The following is a 26,146-nucleotide window of genomic DNA, read 5'->3' on the forward strand; positions in this document are numbered from 1 at the left end:
GAATTTTAAATAAGAAGATGAATCTTTAGATTGCCTTTGATAAAGCTTCGAGTTAGGTTATTTCTGACAAACTGGTTCTCCTCCCTGCAGTACCTGAAAACTATTCTAGAACCTAGCAATGTTTCTGCTCTCACTTGAGCTGCCAATATTTCAGATGTGAACTGGCGCTCCCATGGTATCAGTTGTCTGTGTAAATTCACCAGTTCTACATCTGTGAAAAACCTACACCTGGCCCTAGATTTCTGCTGATTCTTGAAGGAGCTTACACTCTCATGGACCTTCCAATCTCTGACTTCTGGGACCATGTTTGCTATCCCTGCATCAGCCTCTGTCAATCCAGTTGCAATTGCAATTGTCAATCCAGTTGCAAACACACACACAAATCACTCTGTGTTTCATGAATAATACATTGTACTGAAGGCTTGCAACCCAAGGGTCAGAGTATTTGGATGGGTCTTAACACATAACAAGGACGCACAAGGTCCTATTGCCTCTCTATGCTGTTCCCCAGCCTCCCTTATTGTCCTTGGGAGCTCCATGATCCTTTCCCTCTGTTAAGCAAATGAACACAGTTCCCTTGACTCCTACCTGTACCCTTCTATCAGTGACCTTACAGAACTAAGTGTCCTCTATATAATGAGATCCATGCTCCTGAGAAAATAGCTAGAAATATGAATTACAACAGAAATCAGTTGCATGTATCTATTAGTTGATTGAAATCAAGGCTGAGTCTCTGCCTTCATTAAAAGGCAGCATGAAAAAAAAAAACAAAAACAAAAAACAAAAAAAGGCAGCATGATATTTTAGAAAAGAAGCTGAATTTAGAGTCAGCCCGTTGGGGTTTCGAGCCAGTAGCTCCCCTCACTAGTCACATGAAAAAGCCAGCAATCCATTTGGACTGTCAGTTCATCATCTAAAGAGTGAAGATGGTGCTAATTAATATTTTACATCTTTATACTGATCCAAGAAAATGATTTTGCAATGCACTCTGAAATATTAGAGCGGTGGTTCTCAGGACATTTTTAACTTGACACAACTGAGCAGTGCTGTTGGCATTTAGGAATGCTGGCCTTCCTGCAGTGTGGGGACATTCTGCATAACACAGGACTGTCACATTAGCAGTAGCAGCCCTATGGAGAAACACTGTTTTTTGAGCACAGCATAAGCAAAGCTATGTTACCTCTGATCTGCCTTTCACACAAAATACAGATGGATGTATACATGGCGGAGATAATTCTTTAAAAAAGGTTTTCCTTATTCTGGATTATTTTACCATAATCTTTGTTCCAAGGTGATAGGTTCTCTGGGAGTTCCAACATCTGTAGAGCAGGCTCCTAATGTGCTGCTCTGGCCATGGTGACCCATCTGTACTCTCCCTTTTTCTTCACTTGGCGACTTGGGGGCAGAACACAAGAGCAGGGAGAGGAGAATTGGCATGTGTCATCCTTGGGCCAGGAGCTAGATGAGTATTTGCATTCGTCTCACTGACTCTGCATCTGTTGGTTTGATGAGCTGCTTTGGAGGATGTTTGATGAACTGATACTTCTTCATGGATATTTTGCCATTTATGTAAGCAGAAGGCATAACCTTGTTTTTAAGGGCTTGAAAGGAATGTGCTTCAGATGAAAGTGAGAGGGCCTAACTGGCTGGGAAGTTCAGAACCTGTAAGCTAGTTGTAATTCCACTTCCAGTCAATGGGCTCAACCTTACGTTTTTGTTCTTAGATCACATGTCTGATTAGTTTGACCATGTCACTTCTCCCTCTGAAGCTTTCGATGGTTTTGTGTGCTGAAAGGAATCTAACTGTTCATCCATAATCTATAATGTATCCATAATCTAAGTGCAACCTACTTTTCAAATCCTCTCTTTCATAACTCCCTTCACAAATCTTACACCTTCAGGTCCCTTGGGGGGTAAAAAATGCTTGTTCTTCCCTGAAAACAGGTTCTCCAGCTGGTTCAACTGCTAAAATTAATGAGCAGTGTGACCCTGGTTAATCATTAACATCTCCAAGCCCTGGGAGCCTGGCTTGTAAAATCCAGGGGTGAGGCCTAAACTGATGAATTGTTCACAGGCTGCCCAGGTGGATCCAACACACATCAAAGTTTGTGAACATCTGGACCTAAAACTCCCTCCAACTCTGATTTTCCCACACATTCCCCATGCACTGCAATTCTGTGTCTCCATGTGTTTTAACATATCTTTTCCTGGAATGTTTCACTTTCCTTCTAGTTTACCCCTGTAAACCTGTGTGTACATGCACACATGCACACGCAAACATACAAGTCAAGGTCCTGCAACATCACCTCCAACACCACGTCCTCCAGAAAAGCTTGCTTGAGGGCTGAGCTTGCCTTTCTAGACTTTCTTTCTTCAAACACCTCTACCACAACACTTAACCACAACCAGTCTTAGTTCTTGGAGGTTTTTGTTTAGCTCACCATATAGACTATAAAATTCCTGAGCATAAATATTTTCTTGTTCATCTTTTGTAATCCACATTATTCATGGGTGTAGCTCGTGAGAGTTGGTAGAGTTGAGTTAAATTGACTTGACATGAATTAATGGAGAGACATCTTGGTGAAGGTGACAAGTTAGAGGGTCTTGGGAAGATTGCTGATAGGATGGAGGGCTTGTATCACTCTTACTATTATGGAACATTTCCTATCTATCTCTATCCACAAATGATTGTAGACTGAATAAGAAAAGCTGTGGCTGTTTTTTGTCAAAATCAGATGATTTTATATCTGTAATCTTGCAGGCAGAGCAGTTGAGCTGATATATTTAATGACTCACTCTAGACAGACGAAAGTCTGTTCTTGAGAAGTGAGGAGGGGGAGCCATTAATCTTTTCTAAAATAAACAGACTTATGACTCTTTAATCTGAAGAGTAGAGATCCTGAGCTGGAAAACAACACCCAAATACCCGCCAATTTCCCTGACTACTGCAGAGCACCCAGATGATAATTGATTGTGGGGCCATTTTCCCTGTGGTCTCTGAGGGACATTCACAGTACCACTAGCATTTAAAGGGGCCTTATCAACGTAGCTGCTCCAACTTCAAGAGAAAAAACAGCTTATCATCATCTGTGGCCTTTGGGACACTTGCTTTTCAAGCCTGCTTCAAAGCTTTGGGGTGCTCACTCAGTCAGCATTTTGCTTTTAGTTGCCTACCCCTGTGTCCTATCCAGGCCCTTCTCTTCCCATCCACAGGAGCTCCTGCTTCTGCCAGAGGCATGGGGAAGTGAGATTCTCTCTTCTACTTTACCAGTACTCACTTATTCCCTAATCTCTGAAATTGGGCCAATGCCCCCCTCAAGGTCATGGAACATTACCTTTCTTTGCTGCCAGCCAGCCTCAGCAGTCTGTCTCTCATGTATTCTGCTCAGCTTCTCAAGAGCTTGTCAGACTGCTGGATTCTCTGTGCTGCCTTGCCTTCCAACCTGATTCACCTCTGTGCTCCTCTAATTTTCTCACATGCCTCTTCCTTGCCTGTAATTTAATTATTGGCATCCTCAAACTCCGTTCTCCAATCAGATGCTTTTTTCCTTTTGTATTGTCTTCCCTGACAATGTCATTTATTTCCACAGAATTTGATGCCAAGGGCTCTAAAGCCCACAGCCCTCTCCCAGGCTATAAACACATTTCTTAAATGCCCTGATGGACATCATTTGGACTTTTTATTGGTATTCATTCGCCATTTCCAAATCTAATAGACTATATATCTTGTCTCCAGCTCCTCTTCAAATAAACTCCAGTGCTAATTTTCCATTTTCCCATTTCCTACAGTAACCCCAGAATCATCCCGACCACCTTGTTTCTAAATCCTGGAATGTGACTCCTAACCTCTTTTCCATTCCTCTCTGTGGTGTGTCACTATTTACCAAATTCTTAGAGTTCATTCTTATAGATTCTTTGTCTGAATTGTTTCTAGTAAGTCTCTTCTTTCCACATCCACAACCATAGTTTAGGCTCTCACTAATTTTTGTCTCATATCAGCTTGGTTGCTGGAGATCCTACTTCAAACACCATTCATACCTAGATACCAAGGCTTGGGGAGCTTCCCTGCTGGCAGCACTTTGTGTTCTCACACATCATTGCTAGAAAATGAAGCACACGTCCATGTGACTCCACTGGGAGGGGACGTCTGGCAGCTTGTACCTGGTTTTGCCTTGCCTTTACTCTATGCTTCTTTCCCTTTGCTGATTTTAATCTGTGTCCTTTCACTTTAATAAACCATAACTGTGAGCATAACAGTTTCTGAGCTTTGTGAGTCCTAACAGACTTCATGAAGCCTTGGAGTAATCTTGGGGACCCCTCACACAACACATCATTCACATGCTTCAGAACTTTAATTTTGAAGTTATCAATTGCTAGTGATGACTTCATAACTGATTACAACCCACCACCAAATCCTAACACAAGGATTGTACTTTGTGAGGGGAGGGAATGTGTCTTCCTCATTGTTCCATCCCCTGTTATGCTTTGCACATGTGCAAGCTTACAGCAGGCACTCAGATAATATTGAATTGTAAACGTTAAGAGCAAGATGTTGAGCAAATACTAGAAAGTATCTCCCTAGTTTGTATGTCATTCACAAGCCCAAGAAGCACTATATAAGACTAAACTGCATAACAAAGGTACTCAAATATACAGTGGCTTAAGTAAGTCACACTGTTTGTTTTCCTCATAAACCAGGCTTGAGGTAAACAGTCCAGGTTGTGGTTTTTCCCCATGTGGTCATTCAAGTTCCTTTTCTGTGTTACTTAGCCATCTCCTAAGGCAGAGGTCAGCAACTTACAGCCCTTAGGTCAACCCTGTCCTGCCACCTACTTTAGTAAACAGAGTCTTATTGGAATACAGCCATGCTCACTTCTTTATGTGTTGTCTACCGCTGCTTTTGTGCTTCAAGAGCAGAGCTGAGTAGTGGTAACAGAGACTTGATGGCCCACAAATTCTAAAGTATTTACACTCTGGCTCTTCACTGAAAAAGTTTGTTAAGCTGACAGGAAGAGGAAAGAGTATTGGAAGAATACACAGTTGATATTTTAAAGCCAAGCATAACAGTGGTATGTGTCACTTTCACTCATAGCTCCGCGGATGACATGATCTTACCTAGCTACAAGGGAGGCCAGAAAATACCATCTTCCACTCAGGAGTCTGCAAGATTTTTCTATAAAGAGCCAAGTAGGAAATCTTTTCAGCTTTGAGAACTGCATAGTTTCTGGCGCAATTACCTGTCAGTGGAGTGTGAAAGTGGCCCTAGACAATATGGAAATAAGTGAGAGTGGCTATGTTGCAATAGAACTGCATTTACATAATGAGGCAGTGTCTGGTTTGGCCCATTGGCTATCATTTGCCAACTCCTTCACTAGCTGGATGGCCATGTGTCTGTTTATGTATTTATGTTTAACGATAGGTGTTCCTATTATTAAAAAGAAGGAAAAAAAGGATGGATGGGAAGGGGGTAGGGTGTCAGTCTCTGACACAAATACTTTTTGTGCCCAGGCAAGTCTTGAAAATAGTTATCTTTGATTTATGTGTTGATGTGTATTGCATGCCTACTCTTGTTGCAAAAGTTATGTGTGTTGGAAAAGGTGACCCATTTACCCTTTTTTAAAAAATAGCCTCCCCTTGGCCTGAGTTCAGCTCCATACTAAAGAAACATGACAATCTTCTCTGCTCAGAGTTTCCAGTGGTCTTCAGCTGATTCATTCTCCTGGTTAAGATCCATAAAACCCAAGGCGTAATGGTGCTAGATATGGTTTATTGGCACTTTGAATTGATTCCACCTCTTTCTATGTGCCTTCCTGTACTGGATAGTTGGAACACTAAAAGCTATATTTTCCAGACTCTTGCATCTAGGGTTCTAGATGCAAACTAGTTTTCACCAGCTGGACACATGTGGACAAAATCTGAACCACAGAGGTGAGAGAGAAGCTATCTCCCTGCTGCTAATCCTGTTGGGAAGCAGGTTCTGGGGATGTGTCAGAATAGTTGAGGCACTGGATTCAGCATTCTGTGATTTTGTCACCAGCTCTCTTAAGTCTTAAGAAGCAGTGTGGCTGTCAACCTGGAAGCCAAGATCGGGAAATTGCTGCTGGCCCTGGAGCAAGCAGAGAGCATCTCAAAAGACAGCCACATCAGTGTTAGAAATGAATATATCAGATGGACACTCCAGGATTCAAGGAAAGAAGTCACCAGAGGTGAATGACCAATTGGCAGGACCATAAGTAGGCCTTCTTCCATGAGTGTATTTTCTGGCCACAAGGCAGACAGTGTGTTTTATTCTGATTTTATAAATAAGAATATGTATGCAAAGTCAGTTCTGACAAACTTCTGACTATATGCCTCACCCTTGGGTTATTTATTATGTTGTTTCATAATTATACAGATTTGGGGATGTCATATCACAACTTGGGCCTCAGTTTCTTTATCTGTCAAATGATAGCATAACATGAACTTCCAAAGGACCTGTTCTATTCTAAAATACTGTGTGCTATTTGTGTAATTAAATCTTGTCACCTACATCCTTTTTTTCTTTTTTTAGCCCTACAGCACTGAGCCAGCCACAGATTCATCTTAGTTGTATTGGTGACTGTTATGGGCTGACATGTGTCCCCCTACTCCCAAATTCATATGTGGAGGCCCTAACCCCCAATACCTCTGGATATGACTATATTTAGAGGTAAAGCCTTTAAAGATGTGCTTAAGATAAAATGAGGCCATATGGGTGGGCCTCAATCCACTATGACGGGTTTCCTTAGAGAAGGAGAGGAGATTAGGAAACATACATAGACTGGGGCAAGAGCATGTATGGACCCAATGAGAAGATGGTCATCTGCAAGCCAAGGACACAGGCCTCAGAAGAAACCAACCCTTGTCAACACCTTGGTCACAGATATCTAGCCTCCATAATTATGAGAAAGTAAATAAATCTCTGTTGCTTAAGCCACCCAGTCTATGATACATTATTGTGGCAGCTCTAGCAAACCAATATAGTTATATTAAAATAAAACTTTCTAGAAAGTTTTTGACAGAAATACAGGATAGTACTGAGGAAGCCACCCACATTGTAATCCCACAGGCCTTGGCTTCTGCCTCTGTAGTCAGCAGGCCCAGAGCTGGAACCACTTAGCTTCGACCTACAGGCTCAGCACTGCCCTCACTCAAGCGTGAAGCCTATTTCGGGCTCAGGTGCTCTGGTCTGAATTCTTGTAGTCTCCTAGTCTCCAACAAATCCTTATGTCGAAACCTAATGCCCAATGTGATGTTATTAGGAGGTGGAGTCTTTGGAGGGTAGAGCCTTCATGAATGGAATTGGTGCTTTTTTTTTTTTTTTTAAGATTTTGTTCATGAAAGACACAGAGAGAGAAGGGCAGAGACATAGGCAGAGGGAGAAGCAGGCCCCATGCAGGGAGCCCGAAGTGGGACTCAATCCTGAGACTGGGGACTGCCAGGGGCAGGTGCTCAACCGCTGAGCCACCCAGGCATCCCTGGAATTAGTGCTTTTATAAAAAGACCCTACAGATCACCTTAATTCCCTTCTCCTTTGTGAAGTTATAGTGAAAAGATGACTGTGTATAAACCAAGAACCGGAACCTAGATCTATCAGCAACCTCGATCTTGGACTTCCCAGCTTCAAAAACTGTGAGAAACAAGCTTCTGATGTTCAGAAGTCACTCAGTTTATGGTATTTTTGTTACAATAGCCTGAACAGACTAAGACACCAAGTGAGTGTAAGTAACCTTGTTAGTTTAGCATCAAGTAAATTTTTAGTCAGATATTAGGCTACTGAGAGAGATTAGGAAGTAGTGGGTAGTGACCTGCCTGGGGCTACTCACACGGCTAGTGGTGCCCTGATTTCAGGACCATTATACTGCACTATGGGTTCCCAGCCTTTTTGATATTTTGACACATATGAAAATTATAATAGTTTATAATACAGTGCTATGGGAAGGGAACAACCCAATGGCTCCAGGCACCCAGGACATGCCTGTATTCCCAAGAGTTTTGACAGTCAATTACTTGGGCACACATGTAACTCATTTCTGTGTAGACACACAAGTTGAGGAGTGTGATGCTGTATCCCACTACACCCATTAATGGCAGTAGGTAGAACTGCAACTATACCTTGTTGTCTATACCATGCTAGTACTTAACAGATGACCATGAGATGCCTGCTAAGAATTGAGAAATACGTGAAATGATATTGCCTTCTGCACATTAAATGTTAAGATAAATTCGTATTAGGCCAGAAGAAGGATATACAATCATTTGTAAAAATTGCATGTTGCCCAGGTACATTGTTGATTATAACTTGACTAAGAACAGGAGATATAAAGAAATAATCATCAGCAAAGAAATCTGAAAAATGGTGGAATGGATATCAGCAAAGACTAGTTAGGGATGGAAGGACTTTGTTTTTAGCCTTCCATTCCTCCCTTTATCAGGACTCTGCCAGTAGTGAGATGGATATGCCCAGCTATTTCAGCCTGATGCTGTTAGTATACATTTATCTAAATCTTCTAAGCATCCTTCTCATTTTAATTGTGTCTGCCATGTTTTTTAGGGGACAAAATGAACTTATTTTAGGGACTTTCAAGTGTTTTGGTTCCTGAAATAGGGAGGTCTCCTGATAAACCAGTGAGATGACTTCTGATTATGACTTGGGTTCCCAGGAAGCTTCTTACAAGGAAGAATTTCTCTGGACCATGCCAATGAGAGCTTTCTTGTCCATTTGATATCTATACATTATTTCATGTAAATAAATTTTTTGACATCCTTGAGTCTCATGCAAACTAATGTTTATTTTTACTGGCATGGATAACGCTTTTAAAATTTTTTTAAAGATTTTACTTATTTGACAGAGAAAGAGAGCACAAGCAGGGGGAGCAGCAGGCAGAGGGCAAGGGAGAAGCAGGCTCCCTGATAAGCAAGGAGCCTGATGTGGGTCTCTATCCCAGGACCCTGGGATCATAACCTGAGCTAAAGGCAAACACTTGACTGACTGAGCCACCCAAGTGCTCCTGGTATGGATAACTCTTAAAGCTTGATTACCAGGCACTGCCAATAATGATTCTGAGTCTTCAGGGAAATGGATGGACCCTCGCATGAAGTGATCTATTTGAAGGCCTGTAATGTGAGGAGGTATCTAACTGCAGTGGACCCTTCCTTAGACCATACCACTATCTCTGTATAACTCATGCCTCTTATAGAAATAAGATATAGAAGCTATAGTCTTAGGACGTCTGGCTGGCTCAGTCCCTAGGGCATGTGACTCTTGATCTCAGGGTCATGAGTTTGAGCCTCACATAGGGTGTAAAGTTTACTAAAAAAGAAAAAATAGTATAATCTTGAAACATGTGAAGTGAGTTGTGCTGAATAGTTCTGGTCTCTGTTTTCAGATGACTCTGAAAGAATTATATTTATTTATTCAATAAATCTAGTCTACTCCAAATCTCTGTCAGATAAAATGACAATATGAGAAGTTTTTCTTGTAACATTATGCCTTGCTTTGTCATCTAATAGGAGAAAATTGAGCTTTTTTTCTAACTCTAGCAATTCCGTGTCCTCTGGAGCCGTGCTTCTCAAACCTGAATGTGCTTATGAATCACTTGGAGATCTTTGTTAAGATAAAGGTTCTGATTGAGTAGATATAGGCCAGGGCATGAGATTTTTGCATTTTTCCAAGTCCACAAGTGCTACTAGTCCTGCTGGTAGGCCACATTTTGAGTTAAAAGCTCTGGGAAACATGCCTAAGTAGACCAGGTGACCACTTATACCCTGGGCTTAAAGGGGCAGAAATCAGGGCTCCCCGTCCTTTGCAAAGTATCAGTCCCACAGCCTGTCATTCTACCATCATGGTTTTATGCTTTTTTTCGGGAAATTTTTCTCATCCCAGGAATTCTTTGTTAAAATGCAAATATCTTTGATGAAATCATGCCATGCCCAGCTAATACCATGATCTTCAGGAAGTAGCAGGGTTCCTTAGAAGCCATTTAGAAACAAAAATGGCAGTTGGGCTATAAGGAGGGTTGCAGTATGACCCTTCAGAAAGGAATGCTGTTCAAAAGAAAGGAATATTAAATAAGAATGCTTCTAGTTGCAAGCAGCAGAAAACTCAATTAAAGTGATTTAAGCAATAAAAATATTTATTCATCTTTCCTAATAAGAAGTTTAGCAGTTCACAGCTCTATAATATCATGGAGAACCCAGATTCTTTCTGTCTTCTTTCTGTCCTATCCCTGCAATCTCCATCTTTGGTTATTGGCTTTTTATTCTTGTGCTTATTGCCTCATGGCCCCAAGCTGGCTGCTGCAATTTCAGGCATCATTCCCACTTTGAAAATGGAGGGAAAATGAATGAGATTCACAAGCCTTATCTGTGCCTTTTACTAGGAAAGTGAAATTCTTAGCAGAAGCTGCAAAAAAGACCTCTCCTTGCATCTTATTGTCAGAACTGGATAATTTCCCTTCCCTTAAGCCAATCACTGACAGAGGGGAATAAGGTTACCCTATGTTTAGAGTAACCATGACTCATTCTTCTGAGGTTAGAGGAGGCCTACCCTTCATAATAACAAAGCAAATTCACCTACTACAAAAATCAGGTAGTGAAATGTGGAGTGAATGGCACTGAATAGACTATGAATACCTTCCCTGGGAAGAAAGAAGCTCATATTTATAAGGGAGACAGCAGAATGCCAAAGACCATTTCCAGTTGTACATCGCTTTGAGCCAAGTACAGTCCTAGCACCCACCCCCTGATATCTCCCCCCGACTCCAGAAACATTGGTTTGTTTACCTTGAGTTCAGGAAGGCTGGGGGGCTACAGAATGTATCATGGGTTCTTAGTCAATATTTGCTGGTTGGTCAAAAAGGAAATGGTAGAAGAATAATTTGAGGTGTTGAGAGAGACCTGGAAAAAGATGCTCAGAAGAAATGGGTCTAGTTCTTTGAATGAAACAAAACTTCTAATAAAAACATTATTTTATTTACATCTCAAAACAATCCTGTGAAGTAAGGATTATTTTCCACATTTTAAAGATCAGAACTGAGAGAAACTAAGAATCTTGCCTAAATCCACATAGTTTGTCATTGGAAGATTTGGGATTCCAAGGGGCTGATTCCAAAGCTCTGAACCCTCTCACCACAGCTTAGACATTCACGTGAGGGTCTCACCCAGAGTGGTTTTATCATCTTATTTAAAGGCTCTGCTTTGCTGCAAAAGCTTTTATACCCCTGCCACATGTACCAACACACACAGAGAAAAAACTGTATTACTTTCATGTAATTATATCTCAAAACTATGAAGTTCCAAATCTACGGTATTAAATATACAGCTCTAACTCAGAACACATCTTACTTCTCTCTGCCTCTGTCTCTGCTCCACCAGTCATTGTTCTTGTCTTTCTGTTACAAAATCATTACAGATTTATTGAAGGAAACACAGAATTTTGGAACAGAAACAAAAATATTCACTCGAGGACTACATTAAAATTTCAGCATTTTATTTGCCTTCCTTGATTTTCTAGTAATTTTCCTGCACTGGATTTCTATTCAGTCCAGATATAAAAAGCTTTCCACTATCTTACTAAATATCTGTTCTGATGGAAATCCAACTCAGGCAACTAGAGAATTCTAGTGGAGGGCATTTCCGTTGAGCCAGCTTGTCTACTGATTTGTTTCTGCCTCTACTGACTGAATTTCTTTTGAGTTGCCTCCAGCAATGAGGCATTCAGATCCTTGAAGCAAAGATCAGCGCTGTGGCCCCAAGAGAAACAGATGTCTAGGAAACGTCCTGCTCTTTTAACTTGGGACCTCTTGGTTCTACCTGGTGAGGAAATCCTGAGGCTTCTGCTAGTGTCTTTTGTCTTCCTTGGCCTGCATTTCACTGGGCCAAGCTGTCTATCTCCTTTTCTGGTAAACAAGTGTTTGGATAGGAAGAGGCTGTCCTATTCCTTGGTATGGTTCTCATAAGCATTTATCTCCTAAGCATCATCAACTTGAGATGCTAAATTTACACAGCCTTTTCAGGAGAAATAAAAAGCAGATAATGCCTTTTGTTTCTTTGTTGGTTTTTTTTTTTTCCACAGTGCTAATTTGAACTATAACAAAAGGGAAAAAGAAGGAATGAGTATGCAGAGGACAGAGAAGGGGAAGGAAACCAACTCTCACACTGCTAGGAACAAACCGAGGCATTTTGGCACTCATTCTATCATTTCAGCCTCACAAGCCTGGGAAGGAGGCATTATTTTTCACATTTTACAAGATAAGGATGTTGAGGCTCACAGAGGCTGTGAAATTTGGCCAAGGACAAATTGTAAATGGAAAATAGGGGATTTGAATAATCTCTCTGAGTCCTGAGCCTCTTGCCATAACAATTTGATGTTTTGGCCACAGAGGACACTTTTAGAAAAGGCATGAAAAAGAGAGACTCCATCCTGCTATTTCTGCTACAGATTTCAAATTGTCTGTGTCTCCCCAGCAATAACACATAGATGATGGTCACTGGGATAAAACCACTGCCCAAACATGCTGTAGAAAGCCAAGACATAGCATTTCAATCCTTTGGCCACAAAGATTAGAGCATAGGAATATAATATCCAGGAACACATAGGACTAAGATGAATGAAGATAGCCATGGAGCTATGTTATGCTAAAGTCCATCTAAATCAACTTCCCAGGCTTGAAACTCTAAAAATCCCTTTTCCTTAGCATTTGAGAGATGCAGTCTCTAATCTGGCCAGACCTCTGGCCCAGCTTCAGGGTCCTTCCTCCTGCATAAAGGCCAAAAGCTGGAGCTCTACTGGGCTGGGAGTTACAAAACTGGGAACTGACAGGCCTTTGTCCTCTAGCTGCCTCTCACATACTTGGGACCATCCTTCTCCTTTCTTATGTTACCTCCCTTTCAATTCCATCTTCTGACTCTATGTGGACATAACCCCGATAAAGCTTTCAAAAACAGAAACAAGGCAGCTTTGCCTTTGGGTCCCATGGTAGGTACCCAGTTTACCTTTGAGAGAGCAAAGCAATATCTGCATAGCTGTCTAAGTCTGGTACAGGAGATACTTGATCAAGAGTGGATGGGAAGGAGGGATCTCCTAGGGATTCAAAACTGTTCACTGGTAATGCTATCAGAAAGCATTTTTGCCTGTCCCAACCTCCTCCTTCCCATATCGTTCCACTAAATGGCCTGAAAGGTGAGGTACAGTTCTGTGGTCAAGAAACAAAGGGACTTGGACTAGGAACTGATCTTAAAGCACCCTCTACACTTTTCCAGCCCAGCACTAGCAGTCTCCTTGGTGATGGGGAGAGAGGGTCCCACAGAATCCACACCCATGGCAAAGAAAGGAGAGAGGCTGCTGGCACAGACACAGAGGATCTTGTGGAGGTGTCAGACCTTACCAGGGTGTGCCCCACTGCCAGCCACTTTTAGGGACTCTGAATTTAATATCAAAAAGCAGCTCTAGAACATCTGGCCAGAAAATACACAGCTCCTCCATGGTTCACTCACACAAGCCATATGTAGCTACCAGGACCAAGACAAGCCAGTTACCTTGGCTAGGACAGAGTTTACACCAAAGACCAAAGGACACATGCAGACACAGCGCTGCTGGCTGGAACAGGATCCTGTGCCTTCTGTTCCCACATTGTGGGAAGTATGGAAAGCTCCAAATTTCCAGGTGGGAGAGGCTAGGCTTTGTTTCAAGGAATTTAATGTCTGGTGCCTACCTCCTGTCTTTTCCATACTGCAGTTGAACACATATCTGCTGTTCTCTGAATTGAAAAAAAAGGAGTCTCAAGAACAAGACAAAGAATAATGCTTCAGATGCATCCTTAGAACCCCACAGAAGCCCCTGAAGATAAACTTTAGTCTTAATCTATTTAGGGAGATAAAAATTATAAGACATAAATGCCCGTCTGAGGACAGACATTTCCAAAGTAAAATAATGAGTAGGGAATGCACAGAAAATAAAAATAATTGGGCAAATCAAACTGAGAGTCATTTTGCCCAACAATTAGCCAAAACACTTAAAAAATTTCAGTGTCATGAAAGACAGCTGAAGAGTATCCTAGATTAGAGGAACCAAAGAACATGATGACTAAATGCCATACTTGGTTCTGTACTTGCTCCTGGATTAAAAAAAGAAGAAGCTACAGTATTTTTTTTAGATTTTATTTATTTATTCATGAGAGACACAGAGAGAGAGAGGCAGAGACACAGGCAGAGGGAGAAGCAGGCCCCATGCAGGGAGCCTGATGCGGAACTCGATCCTGGGTCTCCAGGATCATGCCCTTGGCCGAAGGCGGTGCTAAACTGCTGGGCCACGGGGGTTGCCCGGAGCTACAGTATTTTTTAAAAAGATTTTATTTATTTGAGAGAGAGAGAAAGTGAGAGAATGAGCAGGGGGTGGTGAGTAGAAGGAGAGGGAGAAGCAGGGAACCTGCTGAGCAGGGAGCCCGACATGGGGCTCAATCCCAAGACCACAGGATCATGACCTGAGTTGAAGGCAGATGCTTAACTGACTGAGCCACGAGAAGATGCCCCAAGAAGCTACATTATTATTAGGACACTATTAGCACAGTACTAGGACAAGTGGAGAAATCTGAATATAGAATGAATAATAGATAATACTGTGTTAGTGTCAAATTTCTTCCACGTGACATTTATAATGTAACTTTGTAGGAGAATGCCTTTATTATTATGGGAAATGCATTGAAATATTTAAAGGTAAAGTGTCATGGTGTCTGCACCTAACTCAGTAATGGTTCAGCACAAAAAACAAACAAACAAAAAACCTAAGACATACACATAAAAGAAAGAGAGAATTAAGCAAATATATTAAACATAAAGGTGAATGAATGTTCATTGCTTTTTGTTTCACAACTTTTCTGTTTCATTTCCAAATAAAATAAGGAGGGAGATGACAAGGAAATTGTTATAGATTAAAACATGCTTAAGAGACATAAATGTAATGTCTGTGCAGTGTCTTAATCTTAATTGGAACAAACCAGCTATAAAAAAGAATATTTTAAAGATAATCTGGACCATTGAAAATGGATTGGGTATTAGATAATGTTAAGGAATTGTTAATTCTGTTGGAGATAATGCTGCAGTATGGTTATAGGGGACAAAAAGCCTTTTTCTGTTGAAGAAAGTAAACCTTCATCTTTTACAAGTGAAATGATATGTTGTCTGGGATTTTCTCTAACATAATCCAGAAAAGGGAAAAAAAAAAATAGAGCTAAGTGAGATGAAAGAACCCTGACAGAATGTGGATAAGAGTCAAAGCTGGATAATATATATGTGGGTATTCTTTACATTAGTAGCATCTCCGCTTTGTGTCTCAAAATCTTCATAATAAGAAGTTATTTTTAAAAATTAAAATACATACAAAGGGGTGCTTGAAAATAAAATAATTCTAAAGGGACAAATCATCATTTATGTAGATTTGTAAATTGTAGCTTTTATGTCTTAGTTTTAAGAAATTGAAGGGTTACATGTACACACACGTGCACATACACATACTTTTTTTAAATACCCAAGACACTGTTGCCCACATTTCATGCCCAGAGGTGATACTGTGATAAGTAGTCACTTCCCATTTGTCAGTGGATTACTTAGCAGGTCAACAAAGACTTCCAAGTTCAATATTTTCTTAAATCTACTTTATGTCAGAATCTCTCTCTCTCTCTCATTCCCAAATCTTCTATCTCACCCACTCCTCTAAAAACAAAATATATAGGGCAGCCCAGGTGGCTCAGCGGTTTAGCTCCTCCTTCAGTCCAGGTCGAGATCCTGGAGACCTGGGATCAAATCCCACATTGGGCTCCCTACATGGAGACTGCTTCTCCCTCTGCCTGTATCTCTGCCTCTCTCTGTGTGTGTCTCTCATGAATAAATAAATAAAATCTTAAAAAAAAAAAAAAAAATATATATATATATATATATATATATATATATATATATATATATATATCAGTCCTCAGAGAGTTCCAGCAAAGATATTTTTCACTCCTGCTTAGTTTGGCAAGATTGTAGCACAGAGCCTAAGTGAGACAGGCTCACAGTGAGTGTGTAGTTGGGCTAAGATTAGGACCTTGGACCTTAGACCTCTGCTCTAACCATTAGTCAACATGTCCTCTCTTGACCATCCATAATTAAGGTGGCTCTAGTCTCTATAGTAACCAATCTGCCTAAAATAGGAATTATGTGAGGAACAAAACATTTGAAGCCAATTGGATCCATTCATACTCAAACAATGTCGATTTAAGGGCTGTTACCCAAGTTTGTTGGCTTTTTGAATATTCTCCCACCATGGGCTCAACGAAAGGAAGTGGAGGGGGCTCCATATCATCCATTCCATAAAGAAACTCACATGCTGTTATCCCTTTTCCTTCTTCAAACATTTCTTTATGTCCTCAAGTCATAAGCCCTTAAAACAAACTTTTCGTCAAGGCAGTTTTATGACCACAAGACTGAAACAAAAGTGGAAGTCTGAGAATCCTTTATAGGCAAAGAAAGCTTCCCAAAGAAGAAATGGGACTGAGTCCAAATCCCTCACAGAAACCTGGCAACTTCATGCATTATTTTCCGTTTATAAGGTGGGGCTTTGAACACTTCTCCTACTGAATCAATTCCCCTGGGTGTCTTTAGGAAGGAAGTGAAACAGTGTTTGGTGCCAGAGCTAACGGGGCACTAAACTTGAGAGCAAAAGGGTCCAGCCCCTCACGGTGACCACCTGCCTCATAGGATCTGTGAGAATTCATTGGGGATGCCCAGGAAGTATATTGGCATGTGTTCCATATAACTAACATTATTTAGTCATCATTATTATTTTTACTTCTGTACATTAGGCATAACTTCTGGCTTCCACGCTAGAAAATATCTATCCACCCTGTCCCTATTTTTTTCATGCCTCATTTTGGAACAGTTTTTGACTTCTGAAACACCGCTAAGTACAAGGAGCCCTATGATCTGTACTAATCAAGTCGCCCAAAGGTGGTGGTGGTGGTAGTTGTTGTTTTTAATTTTCCCAAGTGGGAAAAGACAAGCAGTGACATTTCTTTTTTGACCTTTCTTTTTCTTCTTTATTCAAGAAACATTTATTGAATAGGAGCTTGGTGCCAGGCCTGGAGTCTAGCTTCTCACTTAGATACAAATGCCTCAAAGGAGCTCACGGGGCAGAATAAGGAAAGAAACTTGTACACAGTTGAATTACAGCACAGCTAGGCTTTCCAGACTCAGCAAACAAACATCAAGATGCAGAGTTCAATTTGAAATTCAGTAAGTAACAATTGTTATGGAATATTGTATGGGACCTATGAATTCTTCATTATTTATCTGAAAGTCAAATGTAACTGGGCGTCCTGTCTTGTATTTGATAGCTCCAGCATCCACAACACAATAGCTGCTGTCAATGAATGTAAGCAGGAAGGGCTGTGGAAGCCCAAAGGCCTGAACAAACATCTAAACCGTTTATAGAGGAGGTGACATAAAGGAGACCTTCAAATAAGGAAAAACATTCGCCAGGTAACAAAACCAGGGAGGATCTGCATCTACCAGTGGCTTAAAGAATAAGTCAGGTCAAATGCATGGGAAATTGTGAAAAGTTTATGAAAGCTGGACCACAGGGGTCCATGTGGGTAGTGGCTTGAGGTCTTCTAGGTAGGTTGGATATTACACAATAAGCTGTATGGGTCCTCAGAAGGTTTTATGCTGGGGAGTGACAAGGTCAGACTTGTTTTTAGGGTAAGAAAGGATGAACCATAGGGAGAGAAAAAGCTTAAAATGAGTCGTTGGACGGCTGTTAAAGTCGTTCAAGGAGAGTTCCCGATAAGGACTGAAACTAAGCCAGTGCCTCTGCAGATAACAGAAGAAGGCAAATTGGAGAGATGATTAATCAGTTAGGCTTGTCAGAATCTGTTGATGGGCAAGGCAGTTGGGCATGACACGCATGCCTCTGTGGTGTCTAGGTTGGGAGGTGGGGAGAATAGCGATGCTGTATTTGGCTGCGAATAGTGTGATGTATATATATTTAAGTTTAGCAATTTAGCAGCATCTGGTTAACATTCAAGTAACTAATGAGCATTATACCCTTTAGAGGTAGTTAAAACATTTGAGGACCCCAGCTGGGAATCAATACCTTTCAGAACTATTACTTAGCAGTTCATATAATTGGTCTTAATCTACCCCAGTGGGTTTCTTACTTAGCATTAAAAGATAGCGGATCAGTTAGGAGTAAGAGTCTGACATCCCAGTGTCACATCTCAAATCAAAAAGATTTAAGATGCATCTTTTAACTTCATAAAGAGCATGACCCTCTTACAAGGCTGGCCCATTCTGCCTTTGAAATATCTCTGCATTTGTTTTTCAGACTTGTGAATTAAATAGTAATGTATCTCCCAGAATTGGTTCAAGACTCACTATCATTTTAACATACCATACTCTGGTAGTGGGGTTGTCAGTAAGGGATTATATACTTCTCCCTATACTTGTGTCTTACACTGGATGCTATAATAACATGAATGTATATCAAAAGAACATTAGATAATTTGCTGATGATCAAACTGGTTTATGTCTGTTCAAAATAGGTGCCATTGGAAATTGACTATAAGTGAGGATATTTCCTTAAAAATCATGGATCTCAACTTACATCCCAGCCTGTAGGTTTTAGATCCATCCAGAATATGCTGTTAATGCCTTGTGTTAATGCCCCATCCCACCCTCATTGAGTCAGATTTAATCGATGGAGTTCAGCTGAAGAAACATGATTATACATGATTACTTTCTTAAAAGTCTGGAAAGACTTAAAAAATAAAATAAAATGTACTCAGGCATCCCATCACAAATGTGGGCTCCAAATAGAAGATTTTATTGTAAACCTTCCAGACGTTCAGACTCCACTGTTATTTTTGAAAAGACATTCCAATAACAGATGCCCCTTCAGTTGGGGCATGGTTTGATACAAAGCAGCAGGCATTATTTAAAAGAAAAAAATAGGTCTCTTGAGACACATCAAAACAAATTAGCTGTTATGCTAAAATTATTTCCTGTTGGGTTTAATAAAGTTAACAAGATAAGTAAAATGAAAAACAGCATTAGGAAGCAGGGAATAATTTCCTCCCAAGCATGAAGCTCTTGCAGACATTGATAACAATAGATAAGAAATTTAATTTGTCTATTTTTATTTACCACAATGCCCTCATTCCATTTCTGTTTTTCAAAATTTCCTTCAAGATTTCTTTGGAGATGAAGTTATTTATGTGATTCTATGCCTCTATTTTGAAACTCAGAAACCCGTGATTCAAGCTGGTTTTCATGTTCTGTTTCCACATTTAATGTAGTACCTCCAATGAATTGATAGACAGTAATTGAGGAAAACGCTAAAGCTGTTATTTAAATGGTCTTTGGACACTATGAGTTCCTTCCATTTAACCAAGTTTCCTTGGTCCCAACTAGCATACATAATTAAGATTTGACAGCAAGCAACAGAGACATAGTGCCTTCCCCCAGTAATGATGTAAAAATAGGCTTCTCCAAAGACAGTTTTCTTACTGTTTCTATTACTCCCTTAGCTTATTTATAAAGAGCCTTAAGATTCATGAAGACACACAAGTCTTAAAGTTATCAGACTGGTTCCTAGTTCCAACTCTTTCAAGTATTATTTAATCACTTTTACCTTTCTGGTCCTTAGTTTCACCATCTGAAAAATAAAGAGGTGGAATTCTTGATAATAATTACCATTCACTGAGCATTTAATAAGTGCTAAGTCCTTGACTAAGAACATTACACCCATCATTTAAGTGATGCTAACAATAACTTTTAAAGGTAACCAAGGCAAAGAGGAGTTAAGTAACTCCCCAAAGGTCACTCAGCAAGCAAAAGACTAAGCCAGTATTCAAATACAGATCCATTCCAGTCCAAAGACCATACCTGCTCTTAGCCACAGTGCCTCCCACTATGAGATTGCACCTCTGGATCCTTTCCCAGTCAAATGCCCAAGGTCCTATGATTCTTTTAGAGTAACTGTTACTTAAAAGAAGAGAAAATTCATTTAGCAGGAGAGAGTCTAGTGGTCCAGTGGACAGAAATACAGAACACGATGGCATAAAAAGGAAAATTCTGTGTTCTGTTTTGTTTGGTTTTTCAAATATTTATTTAAATTCTAGTTAGTTAACACTCAGTGTAATATTGGTTTTAGGAGTCAAATTTAGCCTCGAGTTTGATGAGTTCTTTTTAGATTCCACATACCAACCCTTTATCAGATATGTCATTTGCAAATATCCTCTTTCATTCCATGTGCTGCCTTTTAGTTTTGTTCATAACTTACATATAACCAATGCTCAACACGAGTACCCTCCTTAATACCCATCACCCATTTAGCCCACCCCCTGCCCACCTCCCTCCCCCTCCATCAGCCCTCAGTTTGTTTCCAATAGCTAAGAGTCTCTTATGATTTGCGTCCCTCTCTTTTTTTCTTCCCCTGTGTTTATCTGTTTTTTTTTTTTTTATTTAAGATTTTATTTATTTATTCGTGAAAGACACAGGCAGAGGGAGAAGCAGGCTCCATGCAGGGAGCCTGATGTGGGATTCAGTCCTGGAACTCCAGGATCATGCCCTGAGCTGAAGGCACACGCTTAAACGCTGAGCCATCCAAGTGGCCCTATCTGTTTTGTTTCCAAAATTCCACATATGAGTGAAATCATGTGGTATTTCTCTTTTTTTGACTGACTTGTTTCACTTAGCATAATACTCTCTAGCTCCATCCATATCATTGCAAATGGCAAGATTTCATTCTTTTTGATGGCTGAGTAGTATTCTTTCTTTATCCATTCATTAGTCATGGACATTTGGGCCCTTTCCATAATTTGCCTATTGTTGATAATTACTGCTATAAGCATTGGGTGCATGTGCCCCCTTTGAATCAGTATTTTTGTATCTTTTGGGTAAATACCTAGTAGGGCAATTTCTGGGTTATAAGATATTTTGATTTTTAACTTTTTGAGGAGCCTTCATACTGTTTTCCAGAGTGACTGCACCAGTTTGCATTCCTACCAACAGTGTAAATGGTTCCCCTTTCTCCACATCCTCGCCAACATCTGTTGTTTCCTATGTTATTAGTTTCAGACATTCTGACAGGTGTGAGGTGGCATCTTATCCTGGTTTTGATTTGTATTTCCCTGATGATGAGTGATGTTGAGCATCTTTTCATGTGTGGGTTGGCCATCTGGATGTCTTTTTTGGAAAAATGCCTATTGTGTTGTCTGCCCATTTCTTATCTTGAATGTTGCTTTTTAGGTGTTGAGTTTGATGAGTTCTTTTCAGATTCCACATACCAACCCTTTATCAGATATGTCATTTGCAAATATCTTCTTTCATTCTATGTCCTGCCTTTTAGTTTTGTTGATTGTTTCCTTTACTGTGCAGAGCTTTTTATCTTGATGAAGTCCCAGTAGTTCATCTTTGCTTTTGTTTCCCTTGCCTCCAGAGACATGTCTAGTAAGAAGTTGCTAATAGCTGAGGTCAAAGAGGTTTCTGCCTGTGTTTTCTTCTAGGATTGATGGTTTCCTGTCTCACATTAGGTCTTTTATCCATTTTGAATTAATTTGTGTGTATGCTGTAAGGAAGTGGTACAATTTCAGTCTTCTCCATGTTAGCATTCCATTTTGATGTGAACTTGATATGTTGGTAGGTATGTCCACAGGTATTTGGAAAGTTAGGCTAAAGCAAGGGACAAAAGTCAAAGCTAAAGATAAAGAACTAAATCCCCTGATTGAAACTATGCAAAGAAAAGAGAATGCCAAGAGATGAAGTGTGGAAAGAGGAAGGGGAGGCCGCTAAGTGTAGATCCTTATGGTAGGGGATCCAGAGAAGGACATAGAGAGGAGAAGTAGGGCAATCTCAAAAGTGGTGTTGCTGAAGGCAAAATCTGGGGAGGGGATGGCCCACAGTGCCAGATGCCATTCTTCCCAAAGTCAAGAAGATTAAGAACAGTTAATAAGTCCACTCAATCACCGTTTAGTGATCCATTTGGTAATGGAGAATCTAGAATCAAGAAATATATGATTACCTTAATTTGGGGCCCAGAGTTTTTTCTTTCTTACCATACTATTTCCATATCAGTAAAACCTTTTTCAACTTTCTTTCAAATAAATAATCCATTAGGTTTTGTGATATGTGTAGAGGAAGGGAGGATTTGATTTGTCTAACTTTATGAGATTAATATTTCCATTTTACTCATTTATGCTATGCTCATCATATTTTGCTTCACTGTCACCTTGCTAAGGCCGAAAAGCTGCTTGAAGCAAAAGCTTACTTGAAGAAGCTTATTCAGGAAACAACTTGCTAAATTAATACAAGACTAGTTGAATCATTGATCTTGCAACCCCTGGATCTCCTTAAAGCCAGAACTCTAGTGATCCTCAGCTGCCCACTCACATGGCAGTACTTTAGGCTCAGTCATTACCTAGAACTTCCCTCATGAACCTCTGATCTTGACCACTCCCATCCTTATCCTGACATACCTGTTCTTCCACTTCATGGGGACCATAAATCCTTCATCTTCTGCCCTTTTTTTCACATCCATCAGTCTGTTCCAGTCTGAAATCTTCTCTCATAGACTCCTCAGCTCCCTGGCTCTGTAGTATTTCCATTGCACTTGCCTAGCAAAACCCAAGAGCTGACCAGAAACACAACAGCCTGCCTTGGGGGCTCTTTTTACCCTGACTGCTAATGCCACTGCAGCATCATGGTTTCCAGTGCTCCTTTACCCATCAGTCCTTGGATTTATCTGGGACTATGCTCCTTCACAATCTCTAAGCCCCAGCTCAGTCTACAGATGTCTTCTTTCTCTTTCCCTTATGTCCTAACTGGCCTCCTACTGGACAGAGAGAAATCAAGGTAATCAGGAATGATCTCCTTCAACTTCCTGCCCCCTTCACTATCAATATATTAGTATCTGCATTCACCCTTTTTTCCTTTTCTCTAACTTGTAAGGCTGAGATCTCCCTCTTCTTGTTCAAAGTTTGACTTCTGCCATGAATGACATACTATTCTTCCCACCTCTCTCTGCTATACCCTTAACCTCTCCCTCTCTCTGGGCTACTTCCCCTCAGCTTCTGACTGTGAAAACACTTCTCCAATCCTGAAAGACCCACTCCTTGAGCAGGGGCTCCTCTAGCTTCTGTTGAATCTATTTCTTCCCCTTATTACCTAAACTTCTAAAAAATGTAGCCTACCTCTTTCTTCACTCCCAGTTCCTTAGCCCACTGCAATATGCCTTCTGTCTTTCTTCCACAACTTAAACAGATCTCCCAGGCCATCAGTGACCTCCTGCCTGCCAACCCAGTGGATACTTGCTTCTCCCTACCCAACCAATCCCTCTGCTTTGGCTACATGGATGATTACTCACTCCTCAAAACTCTCTTGACTTCTGTGATTCTAAACTTCCATGATTCTTTTCCTAACTTTCACTGATCCATGTATTCATTCCAAAAAAACATTTATTTGGTACATGCCATAGTGGGATTAATCAAGGGGATTGCAAGAATCAAGAAGTGAGGAAAACATGATGCCTACCTTCATGGAGTATACTGTCCAGTGAGAGGGACAATATAAATAGGCAAAAACAAAAAAACAAAAAACCCATACAGTCAGTTCTCATGATTCATGGTCATTATGTTCTATAAAGTCACTACAAACACTGAATCAGCAAGTATTAAGCTATGGCTCCTAGAGGAAATTCAGGGTCAGATTCCTACAAGCCTCTGTTCACATTTTTGTCAACTGATCAATACATAGTCTTGTTTTATGTGTGTTTTGTTTAAAGACCCCTTATTCAATAATTCTTACTAATAATAAATTCTATACAGTATTTCTTTACAATAAAACATGAAATGAGAAAAGTTTAGGGCTTTCCTGATTCTGGGTATTCCTTTGAGGCCAGAGTCTCTGTTTATTAAAATCATTCCCTGAGCTGCTCTCTCACTGTGCTCCAGCATTTGGGACCACTCGCCCTACAGTGATGCTTTTATTAATGTGCTGAGCTTGTTTATTTCTCTCTCTCATACACTCACACAGACTTAACAACTTTCAACTCAGGTCAAATTATCAGAGCTTATGTCTCATCCTATAAATCATCTTGACACATTTATTTCTGCTTCTCTAACTATAATTTATAGGATGTTGTGATTAAATTTGAACCTGACACATCAGATTTCCCTGAGCATCAAGATGACATTGCATCAGCCAGAGGTGGATGTGAAGATTACTGTGGAGTCAGTAAGATGCCAAAGTGTGGAAACAAGAGTGAGCTCCAGATTCAGACAAATGTGGGGAAGGTTATGACTGTCATTTGCTAACTGAGACTTTAGCTTAGGTACTTAAGTTCTCTGAGCCATAATTTGCTCACCAGTACAATAGGAGTAAAAGGATCTCATAAGAGTACTGTGAGGACTACATATACATTGCATATAAATTCGCTGGCCTGCAGTCAGGGCTCAATTGATGCCATTCTTTCTTTCTTGAGACTTGTTCAGTTTTTCTCGATATCCACTCACCTGGGGTGATTTGCTGTGCCCACCGAAATACAATCTGGTATTCAGAGCATCCTATGGCACCACAGAGGAGGAAATCCTCATGGTTTACCTACAGAGGAAAGACTTAGAAGAGAAGGCAAGGATCTTGGGAAAGGAGGATAGGTGCAAAGGGACAACAAGGCTGTCTTTAGGATCTTAAAAGGGGGAAGAAGAGATGATGAAGAGTCAAGTAACGGGAAGAAAGGGCTAGAAAGAATAAAAGGAGTAGGTCTAGCAAGACCATCAGTCAAAGTGGAGTAAGCAAATGGACTGTCACTGTGAGTCAGTGTCACTTGATACCCAGAGAAGCCAAGTACCGCTTCAGATTCAGCTCCAAGAGGATTAACATTGAGGGGGAAGGCCCAGGCAGGCCATATCTGCCTACTGCTGGTAGGCCCCAGGCAGAGGGGAGGAAGCTGCTCTGTGGTTTGTTCCCACAGCTAGGCTGCTGAATCCCAAGTGTGGAGAGAGATGGGGCATCTCTCCAGAGATGGAGAGATGGAGAGAGATGTCTGGAGAAATGGAGACTCAGTGATTAGGCCTGGCTGCAGTGGGTCTGAATCCAACTGATTTGAATACAAGGACCCAGATAGTAAGTCAAAAGGGTGCCTCCTCTTTGAAAGCACTTGAACTTAAAGTTCCATAGTACACAAATACTGCTGAGTAGAAATGTAGATTTTGAGGGCCCCTTTCAATGATGTCAGCAGCCTGCCCAAGGATTCAGAGGCCCTGGTTCAGCATAAGGTCCAACTCTAAAAGAGAGAAGAAGAACCCCACACATCTTTTATAGTCATCTCTTCCTTAGTTTTCCAAAGGGAGAACTGGGGTCACTTCAGCTCTTCTAAGGGAAAGGACCATCTCCTCCCCTCTTCCTCTGTGCTCCAGAATGGTGGAATCTGACCCTCATAATTACATTCTGGCCTCACTCAGTTTCATCTCATTCATTCCCCACCCCAATCCTGCTTTTGCCAAATTCCTCTTCCTGATGAGTCAGGGATTAAAAATGCTTGGCATCCTTGCTGAGTAAATAGTATTTGTCCACAGTGATACTGGTCAGTGGCAAACTGCCTTTGCTCTGTGATGAGAAGGTATAAGCACACAATTAGCAAGTTGACTCTTTAGAACTGACAAGGCAAAGACAAGGAGCAGGAATGTGGCCCTATATAAGCATCACACTTATTATGCCCTTGGCCTTGTTTTGTACTCTGCTCTAACTAGGCTGACTTGCACAGAAGGGAAGGAGAGAAGGAAGGAGGGGAAATAAATATGCTGATTTAATAAATCAACTATTTAATCATTCCGATTTTACAGATCCAGAGAAATCAAGTCACTTGTCAAGTTTGTAAGTGTCAGGAAAGCTAGAATTTGAACTCCTGTATTCTTAGTGGGAGCCTGTTGTCCTTCCCACCACATCAGGCTACTGATGGAAGTAAGCAGGCAATTGACTAAAATTGAATCTGCCTGCCTTGGGGCCTTTAGGAGATGGTCTGCCCAGATATAATGGAGGTTCCAGTGGGCATCAGAAAGCATTTGCTCTTACCCCTTGACCTGGCATCAGACTGCTC

The 26,146-nt window shown here is 40.7% G+C and overlaps 1 protein-coding gene across 1 annotated transcript in view; it reads left to right on the forward strand.

Moving 5' to 3' along the window:
* ANKRD55 (ankyrin repeat domain 55) overlaps positions 1 to 26,146 on the forward strand; it is a 409,242-nt gene that overhangs the window by 261,444 nt on the left and 121,652 nt on the right. Inside the window, exons 10-11 of the mRNA XM_055332857.1 lie at positions 17,103 to 17,289; positions 17,391 to 17,535. The gene's annotated coding sequence lies outside the window, so the exon portion shown is untranslated. The remainder of the gene's footprint in view (positions 1 to 17,102; positions 17,290 to 17,390; positions 17,536 to 26,146) is intronic.

The sequence above is a fragment of the Nyctereutes procyonoides genome, unplaced genomic scaffold, assembly GCF_905146905.1.
Source record: "Nyctereutes procyonoides isolate TBG_1078 unplaced genomic scaffold, NYPRO_anot_genome, whole genome shotgun sequence".
Lineage (NCBI taxonomy): Eukaryota > Metazoa > Chordata > Mammalia > Carnivora > Canidae > Nyctereutes > Nyctereutes procyonoides.